Source organism: Vidua macroura, chromosome Z, assembly GCF_024509145.1.
Source record: "Vidua macroura isolate BioBank_ID:100142 chromosome Z, ASM2450914v1, whole genome shotgun sequence".
NCBI classification, from domain to species: Eukaryota; Metazoa; Chordata; class Aves; order Passeriformes; family Viduidae; genus Vidua; species Vidua macroura.
In genome coordinates, this window is record NC_071611.1 from 43,477,076 (window position 1) to 43,483,075 (window position 6,000).

Consider the following 6,000-nt stretch of genomic DNA (forward strand, 5'->3'; position numbering starts at 1 on the left):
CGGATAGTTATAGGCTTTATTAACGGGCGATACATCCTTTCTGTATGTGTTTTTTGTCTGTTCAATTTCTGGCCAATTGCTCTTTGGACGTCTAAAGTAAAATTTGATGCAGTATGTTGCCTTGGAGGACCCCAACAGGTCCAATTCTTGGGGTTCCTCTTGAGCATTGGGCAACATTTTTGTCCACTCGTCCCAAGTATCTACCATGTTGGGTCTCTTACCTGTGGTGCGGAGAAGCTCTGAATTGAAGGTGGGCCAATCATCTGCTACAAATGGAATCCCTACTAAACATGTGGAAAGTGGGTTATCAATGCTCCCCATGGATAAGCACATGTTATCCTGTTTTAATGTTTTCACTAAGGTTACCCAAACATTGTGGCTAGGCTGTGGGCTAATCCAACTGTAGGCATACTGTATGTTGAAGAACATCCAGGCAGGGGTGAGGATAGCACTGATGGAGATAATTTTCATCTTTGTATAAGGATGGGGCTTCTGATAGGGAATATACGCGACATTTGTTATCTTTATGGTGGTAGGAGAGGGTTTTCTCCCTTGTTCCTTTCCTTCCCTTCCCTCCCCCTTTTCTTTTTTTTTTTCTTCTATAAGCTAAGGATGGAGGAGTGGGTGTAAGGTTAGAGGTTTTTTGGTAAGAGTTAACAAGTTAGGAAGGGAAAGCAATAGGGTTTTTTAGGGTAAACAAAGTTAATAACATCTCATTCAGAGAACAATTTGTGTTCAGTCTGTTTCTAGCTTATGGCTTAACTGCTACAGCAGAACGTTTTTTCCACTTTCTGTTTTGTCTGCTGTCACGTAATGGGATGGTCTTTTCTTCTTTATGTGGACATTCAGTGACGTCTTGTCTCCAGGCAGAGCTTGTCTGATTTTGAGGTGGTCTTGTATTTGACTCCGGAGAATTCTTGTCGCTGTTTGTGGGAGTAGTGTTTGCAGTGCCTAGGTATGGCTTTATGTTGTTTCCTGGGTACCATCTTGGACCAGATGTTAGTAGAACACATGCATACCCTCTACCCTAAGTAATCAACTGGAAAGGCCCAGAAATTTGATGTGTTTCCAGGTCCTTCACTAGCACTGGTGGTTTCTCAGTGAGCTTTACTTGGGTGGTATTTGCAAAGTGGCGAAGTATTGGCGGGTCAAGCTCTGATGTTGTACCATTTAGAAAATTGATGACGTAGAGAGCCTTGCAAAGTCTCTCAACTGGAGATATGATTTTTGTCTCTCTTCACTGCTGATTGAGGACTCTTTTGAGTGTTTGATGTGTCCTTTCCACGATTGATTGTCCTGTGGGATTTGCTGGTATACCTTTCTTGTGTTCTATTCCCCATTCACTGAAGAACTCTCTTAATTTTCGAGAGGTATAGGCAGGTCCATTGTCCGTTTTGATTTGTTTCGGTACTCCCAGGGTGGCGAATGCAAGGAGGAAGTGCTTTATGGTGTGCTGTGTAGTTTCTCCTGGATGAGCTGATGCAAATATTGCTCCCGAAAATGTGTCGACCGATACATGCACGTATTTGAACCTTCCAAAAGGTGTGAAATGAGTTACGTCCATCTGCCACAGCTGGCAGCTGTTCAGTCCTCGGGGGTTGACTCCTGTCCCCATTGAGGGTATCTGGTAATTTTGACAGTTTGGGCATGTGGCGACAATAGCTTTTGCTTGATCTTTTGAAAGCTTGAACATTCTAATAAGGGCAGGTACATTTTGATGGTAGAATGCATGTGACAACTTTGCCTGGGCAAAGATGTCAGGAACGTTAGCAGTTTCTATTGCAATGGCCAATGCGTCCGTTTTCCTATTCCCTTCTGTGATGAAACCTGGGAGATCAGTGTGCGACCTCACATGCATTATATGGTAAGGTTTCTTTCGGTGAGAGATTAAACGTGTTAATGCCGAAATCAATTGATGTAACTTTGGATTGGAAACCTCTTTGAGAAGCGCGTGTTCTGCTCTCATAGCTATACCTGCAACATATGCAAAATCTGTGACCAGATTAAAAGGTTCGTCTTTGAATTTCTCAAAGGCTCTGACAACTGCTGCTAATTCTGCAATCTGCGGAGATCCCTCCACTATTTGGATATCAGACTCCCAATTTTGAGTCTTAGAGTCCTTCCAAGTCATTACAGATTTGTGGGATGACCCTGAGCCATCTGTAAAGATTGTTAGAGCTTTGAGAGGTGTTTTACTTTGGACTAATTTTGGGGTCAGATTAAAGACTGCATTAAAAAGTTTGTGTTTTGGGATATGAATGGAAATTTGGCCTGTATAGCTGTCTAGGGTGGTTTTCATTGGTCTGGAGCAAATATAGTTCCAGATCCCCAGTGGTTAGTGGCAAATATATGCATGTGAAGTCACACCCAGAAAGGGAGCGGAGGTGAGTTCTGACCTTTTTTATTAAATGTCCCATTATTTCCTGGAAGGTGGTAATTGTCTTTGAAGGTTGGTTGTTTGTAAAGATCCATTCCAGTATCAATAAAGGGTCTCGGAGTTGAAGATCCCATTGGAAGATCAGTCCACAGAACCGAGGTGCTTTTCCGAGGATGACAAACTGGAAGGGCAGTGTGGGCTCGAAGCGATGGGCTTGGCGTGAAGACAGGGCTTCTTGGACTTTGGCGATGGTGTCTCGGGCTTCTGTTGTGAGCATGCATGGAGAGTCTAGGTCTTCGTTGCCATGAAGAAGGTTGAACAGGGGAGCGAGGTCCTCTGTTTTAATTCCTAGCAGGGGACGTACCCAGTTAATGGATCTGCACAGACTGTGTAAGTCTCTCAAGGCTTTTGGGTCATCTCGGATAGCAAGCTGCTGGAGTACGATTGTCCTTTCTCGGATCAGGAATCCAAGATAAGTCCATGGGTTGGTGTATTATATTTTGTCCTCACGGATCTCGAACCCTGCTTTTTCTGTGGTTTCAATTGTCCCTTTAACTGCTTTTTCTAAGTAAGTTTTTTCTGATGCACAGACCAGGATATCATCCATATAGTGGTAGATGATTGCATCTGGAAAGAAGTTCCGAACAGGAGACAGGATGTGAGCGATGTACCACTGGCGTATGGTGGGTGAGACTTTTAGTCTTTGGGGAAGATACAACCAATGGTATCTTTTGAGTGGAGCCTCTCTGTTAAGAGAGGAACGGAAAAAGCGAACAGTGGAGTGTCCTGGGGTGCAGCGGAATGCTGAAGAAGCAGTCCTTAATGTCTCTGATGGCAAGTGTCCAGTCTCGGGGCAGCATCGATGGTGAAGGCAGGCCAGGCTGGAGGGCACCCATGTCCTCGAGTACTGCATTAATTTTGCGAAGGTCATGGAGGAGCCTCCACCTGTCCGTCCCAGGTTTTTGCAGTACGAAGACTGGAGAATTCCAAGGACTGGTGGTCTCAACGATGTGACCTTTGGTGAGCTGTTCTTCCACAAGGGCTTGTAGTGCATGCAGTTTTACTTTAGAGAGGGGCCACTGGTCAGTCCAGATTGGGTCTTGGCATTTCCAGGTGAGCTGAGGTGTATCTGGTAGTGCGCGCTCCTCAGTGGCCCCAGTCAGAAATCCTGACTGGGAATATGTAGGGTGGCCCCCCATTGGGATAGAACATCCCTTCCCCAAAGGGTGATGGGGGCTCTTACCACGAATGGGCAGATGGTTGCCAGCTTGCCTTCCGGCCCTTCAACGAGGACGTTGTGCTTGCTTCGCATGGACACTGTGGCTCCACCGATCCCTGAAATCATTCCTGCTACTGGTTGTAGTCCCCAGTGTGCTGGCCATTCCGAGTGGGCGATGATGGTCACGTCCACACTGGTGTCCAGCATCCCTGCTAGGTGGAACTTTTCTCCTCTGTAGGATAGACCACACTCGATGGTAGGCTTGCTTGGTCCCACAACTTGTGCCCACATTACTGTCGGATTGAGAGGAAGCTGTTCCCTGTGATTCTTTGGAAGTAGAAAGGCTTGTGCGATAGGAGTTCCCTTTGAAAGAAAAAATGGTAAGTGTTGCATCCCGGAGTTTGGGTTTAGATTAGGGCTTTTAATTTATGTTAAGATAAGTCAAGTTCTGTAATCCCACGCACCCCCCGTGTTGTTCCCCCCCGCGGTTTCTGGCCCCACGCTGCCTGCTGCCGGACATTACCCCTGTGCCGCTCCTGTAACCACCCTGCCGTCCGGCCCCAGGAAACCCCGTGCTGGCCACCCCAAGCCACACGATCCCGCTCAGCCCGCGGCTCGGTGCCCGCCCCTGCGGCAGTTCTCTGGTTGGTCGCTGTTGTGGCGTCACTGCCACGGCAGCCGCCCCTATTGGCCGGCAGGCCGTGGATCCTCTCGCCCCGCCCCTCCATAAAACCCTATCCCGCCGGCACCCAGGCGCCATTTTCTCCCATGCGAGTGCCGGGAGTGGTCGCATCTTTCCATCGAACCGTGCCATGTGTGACCAATAAACGGTTCCTGCCAAGCATGGAGTAAATGGACAAATTCCTTACCTCTTTGCCGGACCCCTAGCGTACGGTAACAGAGGCTGGCCAGCCCACGTGCCTGAGACACGGAGCCGTGTCCGGGAACCCACGGCAGCAAACCCCAGCAGCATGTGGAAGCTACGCCACAGCCGGGCTCCCAAGAGCCGCGTGCAGCTGGGGAGAGCGAAAACCCACGCCGCAGGTAAGTCCGTGCAACACAGCTGAACAGAGATTTCTTGTCCTGGGTGCACTGTTTGTACCTCTGGAATGACCAAGATTTCCTCTGGGCCATGGAGAGTGTCCCCTATAATTAGATGTTAAAAGGACCACCTTTTGGCCCATGCTTGCCTATGGGAACACGATAGACATCCTTATTATTAAAGTCAATGGATAAAGCAGTTACCAACTGGCGCCTTGTTCCCATCTGTATCTCTCCGTGGGTTGGATCTTCTCCACGTGGCCTGGAATCTGCTGGGATGACGCATGACTGGATCTGGGTGGCTTCTGATTTGCTGTCTTTGCGCAGGGCCTGGCCGTGCTCTGCTGGAAGTTTCCCGAACGCTGCTGGTATCGCTGCTGGTTCTGGGGTCTTTGGTAGGTGTTACGGGGGTTTCGGGTAGGTGACCTGTCTGGACAGTCCTTCATGAAATGTCCAAATTCCCCACAGTAATAGCAGCGGTCCTGGTCTTTGGAAGTTACTACTGCATACACACCAGAAACTCCATCTGCAATACCCTGAGAGACTGCTTGGGCCACTGTGTTTTCAGTGGACAGATGACGTGTGCAGCTTTCCACCATTTGCTCTATGGTGGGTTCTGTATCCAAGGGTAAAGCCCTCAGAATTGTTTTACATTGTTCGTTTGCATTTGACAAAGCAAGCTTGCACAACAGTTCTTTTCTTGCTTCTGTGCTCTCTATCTGTTTTTCCAGAGCATCTTTAATTCTGTCTACAAACTTGATAAAACATCTCCGGACAGCTGTTGGACTGTAAAATCTGGCTTATTTGCATCTTGAGCATAGGTGTCTGATAATGTTTTTAATTGCCTTTTCCACTATCTTTCCCATAGCATATATTCTGCCAGGGAAAGAAGGCAGTTGGCAACGTTTTTAAAGTCATGAGGGACCAGAATATGTGCCGAAAAAAAGCGCTTCAAGGAAGTTTCTGAAAATATGTGAACTTCTACCATGTTCTTTGGCTATATTTCATAGTTGTATCAATTCTTTATTTGTGTTAGGTTCCCACGTTGTTCTAGTAGTGGTCCCCCCTTTTTTCCCCTTTATATAATTTACTGGGAAGGCAGTAATTCTCTGAGCTAGTTCCCAATCTCCTGCCTGAGTCGCTTCCATTTTAATTAAAGCCCATGGACCAATTTCGGCTGTGTCAGATTCAGACTCACTGTCCTCTGATGAGGTGTGGTCAGGAGGTGCTCTATGCTTTTTTGGGCGTGTTGGAGCGACCTTTTGCAGGGGTGTGGGAGACTGGACAGAGTGTGGGGGCCTGCTGTTAGGGGGGCATTGAGGGTGGGTGGGTGGATGCATCGCTTCGGAATGCAGGCAGGGGA